The 4,829-nt window shown below is 43.6% G+C and overlaps 1 non-coding gene across 1 annotated transcript; it reads right to left on the bottom strand.

The window, feature by feature from the left end:
- Positions 1-909: 909 nt before the first annotated feature.
- TRNAC-ACA (transfer RNA cysteine (anticodon ACA)) lies at positions 910-981 on the bottom strand. The gene has a single exon. It is a non-coding gene; the product is annotated as a tRNA-Cys (tRNA).
- Positions 982-4,829: the final 3,848 nt, after the last annotated feature.

Genomic DNA, 4,829 nt, shown 5'->3' with positions numbered 1-4,829 from the left:
GCCTAATCTTCTCAAATCCTGTGATTTGCTTACTACTGGTAAGAAATATTGAAGGGCAGGTCTGTGTTCCCTCCTTGTCACTTGACCTGAGGCCAAAATATGGTAGAGGTAATACAGATAGTGGCACCTCCTTCAAAAGGTCAAAGTCATGGAGGGAACACAGCCCCACCTTTCAACAGAAAAATGGATTAAAGATTTACTGAGCATGGCCAGGCCCTTCAGAACAAGACCCAGATTCCCCCTCAGGCAGTCTCTCCCATCAAGAAGCTTCCATAAGCCTCTTACTCTTCTCCATCAGAGGGCAGACAGACTGAAAATCACAATCACAGACAACCAACCAATCTGTTAACATGGAAAACAGCCTTGTCTAACTCAGTGAAACTATGAGCCATGCCTTGTAGGGCAACCCAAGACGGATGGGTCATGGTGCAGAGTTCAGACAAAATGTGGTCCACTGGAGAATGGAATGACAAAGCACTTCAGTATTCTTGCCTTGAGATCCCCATGAACAGTATGAAAAGGCAAAAGATAGGACACTGAAAGATGAACTCCCCTGTTCAGTAGGTGCCCAATATGCTACTGAAGATCAGTAGAGAACTAACTCCAGAAAGAATGAAGAGATGGAGAAAAAGCAAAAACAACACCCAGTTGTGGATGTGACTGGTGATGGAAGTAAAGTCCAATGCTGTAAAGAGCAATATGGCATAGGAGCGTGGACTGTTACATCCATGAATCAAGGCAAAGAGGAAGTGTTCAAACAAGAGATGGCAAGAGTGAACATCAACATTTTTTGAATCAGCAAACTAAAATGGACTGGAATGGGTGAATTTAAATCAGATGATCATTATATCTACTCCTTTTCCAGGCAAGAATACTGGAGTGGGTTGCCATTTCCTTCACCAGGAGATCTTCCCAACCCAGGGATTGAACCTGGATCTCCTGCATTGTAGGCAGACGCTTTACCATCTGAGCCACCAAGGAAGATATTATTAAGAAGAGGTGGCAAGAATACACAGAATAACTATAGAAAAAAGATCTTCATGAGCCAGATAACCATGATGGTGTGATTACTCACCTAGAGTAATATCATAGGGTGTGAAGTCAAGTGGGACTTAGAAAGCATCACTACAAGAAAGCTAGTGGAGGTGATGGAATTCCAGCTGAGCTATTTCAAATCTTAAAAGATGATGCCCTAAAAGTTCTGAACTCAATATGCTAGCCAATTTGGAAAGCTCAGTAGTGGCCACAGGACTGGAAAAGGTCAGTTTTCATTCCAATTCCAAAGGAAGGCAATGCCAAAGAATGTTCCAACTACTGCACAATTGCACTCATCTCACATGCTAGCAAAGTAATGCTGAAAATTCTGCAAGCTAGGCTTCAACAGTACATGAGCTTAGAACTTCCATATGTTCAAGCTGGATTTAGAAAAGGCAGAGGAATCAGAGATCAAAATGCCAAAATCCATTGCATTATACAAAAAGCAAGAGAATTCCAAAAAAACATCTACTTCTTCTTCATTGACTATGCCAAAGCCTTTGACTGTGTGGATCACAACAAACTGTGGGAAATTCTTAAAGAGATAGGAATATCAGACGACCTTACTTGTCTCCTGAGAAATCTTTATGCAAGTCAAAAAGTAACAGTTAGAACCAAACATGGAACAATGGACTGGTTCCAAATTGGGAAAGGAATACGTCAAGGCTATATGTTGTCACCCTGCTTATATAACTTCTATGCAGAGTAACTCATGTGAAATGCTGGGCTAGATGAAACACAAGCTGGAATCAAGATTACTGGGAAAAATATCTATAACCTCAGATATGCAGATGACACCACCCTTACAGCAAAAGTGAAGAGTAACTGAGGAGCCTCTTGATGAAAGTGAAAGAGGAGAGTGAAAAAGCTGGCTTAAAACTCAACATTCAAAAGACAAAGAACATGGCATCCAGTCCCATCACTTCATGGCAAATAGATGGGGAAGCAATGGAAACAGTGAAAGACTTTATTTTTATGGGCTCCAAAATCACTGCAGATGGTGACTGAAGCCATCAAATTAAGAGATGCTTGCTCCTTAGAAGAAAAGCTATGGCCAACCTAGACAGCATATTAAAAAGCAGAGACATTACTTTGCTGACAAAGGTCCTTCTAGTCAAAGCTGTGGTTTTTCCCGTAGTCATGTATGGATGTGATAGTTGGACCGTAAAGAAAGTTGAGCACTGAAGAATTGATACTTTTGCACTGTGGTGTTGGAGAAGACTCTTGAGAGTCCCTTGGACTGCAAGTCGATCAAACCAGTCAATCCAAAAGGAAATCATTCCTGAATATTCATTGAAAGGACTGATGCTGAAGCTGAAGTCCCAATACTTTGACCACCTGATGAGAAGAACTGACTCATTGGAAAAGACCCTGATGCTGGGAAAGATTGAAGGCAGGAGGAAAAGGGGATGAGAGGATGAGATGGTTGGATGGCATCACTAACTTGATGGACATGAGTTTGGACAAGCTCTGGGAGTTGGTAATGGACAGGGAAACCTGGCATGCTGGAGTCCATGGGTCACAAAGAGTCTTGACAGGACTGAGCGACTGAACTGAACTGAACTGAGACCTTCCCATAACTCAAAAAGGTAGTGTAGCACTGTCTTCTATGGGTGGATTCTAGAACTACATCAGAAAGTTCTTCGAGTATATTTTTTTTTGCCTCGCATTTCAGCCACAGAAATAGTTACCCAAAGTGCACACTTTTGATACTAGCAAGAGAGGAGAGACAAGGAAGGTCTTGATTACAACCAGGGCTAAGAGAAGAAGATGTCAGTGTGACAGTCTAGTGCCTCATAGAAGTCTAAAATTCAACAGAGCAGCGTCATGGCCTGGTGAATTACTTCCACTACTTCAGCAAACCATGGAAGTGTTGTGTTGCCATGTCATTCAGTGACACTGAGACTCACTCAGACACAGCCAGTTTTATTATGGGCAAGAGAACAACAGAAAATTAGGACTTGTGGCACAGGGAGGGAGTGAGTAGACAAGTCAATGTGAGGTGGTAGATACTGGTATCAGCGGAAAACCTATTGGAGCAGCGCCACCTAGGCTGGATTCCTTGAACTGCAACAGAAAGCATTTGGGAAGACTTTTTGCTAAAACCTTCACTCTAAAACACCTCATTGTGTAAAGGGAAAGGAAGAAAAAGAAGAGAACTGTTGGGGCACAGGAAGGAAGTTGGGGAAGTAGATGTCAATGAGAACGTGTAGAGTCTCACATAATTCGAAAGCCTGTTGGAAAAGAGCCATTACTGTAACATTACTGAAACTGCATCAGGACGCCCTTGGAAAGATACGTTTTCAAACCATTCAGAGACTTTGGAAGTAAACCAAGCACAGCTCCTTTTGTGAAAAGAAAAGAGTGAAGAGAATGGAGCTCTTGGGGGATACAGGAAGGATGTAAGGTAATACATGTCAATGTGAACATTTAGAACCTTCCAGAACTTGAGTATTTAGTGGATCGGTGCCATCTACCAGTGAATTGCTTGACACTCAGCAGAAATCTCATCAGAAGATGTGTTTCCAAACCATTCGAGGCAGGGTCAATCACATGTCCCGTTCTGTTTTGATAGGGACAAGATAAAATAGATAGGAAAGGGCTCCGTGCACAGGAAAGTAGTGGGGGTAGTCGATATCAGTGGGAGGGTGTACTGAGAGTGAAAGTGAAGTCGCTCAGTCGTGTCCAACTCTTTGCAACCCCATGGACTGTAGCCCACCAGGCTCCTCCGTCCATGGGATTCACCAGGCTCCTCCGTCCATGGGATTCTCCAGGCAAGAGTACTGGAGTGGGTTGTCATTTCCTTCTCCAGGGGATCTTCCCGACCCAGGGATCGAACCCAGGTCTCCCGCATTGCGGGCAGACGCTTTAACCTCTGAGCCAAGGGAGGGTGTAGAGCCTTTCGTAACTCGAAAACGAGGAGAAGCAGCGCCATCTGCTAGTGGATTTTGGAACTACACTAGAAAGCCCTTCGAGAGTTTTTTTTTTTTTTTTTTTAATATAACTTTTCACTCCCAGGTTTAGTCATTCAGCATGGAAAGTTTTGATACGATGAAGGGGAGAAAGAGAAGGTAGGTCTTGAGCACAAGCAGGGAGTGGGAGGACAAGCTGTCAATGTGAGGCTGTAGTGCCTCATAGAACTCGGAAATTTAATGGAGCAGCGTCATTTCCTGGTGGATTACTTCCAGTCAACAAGCGATGGAAATGTTGTGTTGCCATGTCATTTAGCAACATGGAGACTTACCCGTGCCCAGCTAGTTATAATATCTGCGAGAGAACAACAGGAAACTATGTCTTGTGGCACAGGGATGGAGTGGGTAGACAAGATATCTACATGAGGCAGTAAGGCGTGTTATCACCAAAAAACCTAGCGCAGCAGCAACACCTAGGCTGGATTGCTCGAACTGCAGCAGAAAGCATTTGGGGAGAGGTGTTGCCAAGACCTGCATTGAAGTGGACATTTACACAAGCAAAACCAGCATGCGATGGGCAAAGAAAGGAAAAGAAGTGAGTTATTGGGTCACAGGAAGAGTGGTGGAAGTAGATGTCAAAAGCAAAGTGTAGAGTACCCCATACCTGGAAAATCTAGTGAAGCAGAGGCATCTGCTGGTGGATTACTTGAATTACAGCAGAAAGCCCTGGGAAAGATGTGTAACCAAGGCATTCAGTGACTTGGACAGTCAGCCAAGCACAGCATGTTTTGTTAAAGGAAATAAGAGAATGGATATCCTGGGGCACAGGAAGGAAGTATGGCTGTAGATGTCATGGGAACATTTAGAACCTTGTACTACACA

Source organism: Ovis canadensis, chromosome X (genome assembly GCF_042477335.2).
Source record: "Ovis canadensis isolate MfBH-ARS-UI-01 breed Bighorn chromosome X, ARS-UI_OviCan_v2, whole genome shotgun sequence".
Lineage (NCBI taxonomy): Eukaryota > Metazoa > Chordata > Mammalia > Artiodactyla > Bovidae > Ovis > Ovis canadensis.
This window is presented reverse-complemented; position numbering and strand designations above follow the sequence as displayed.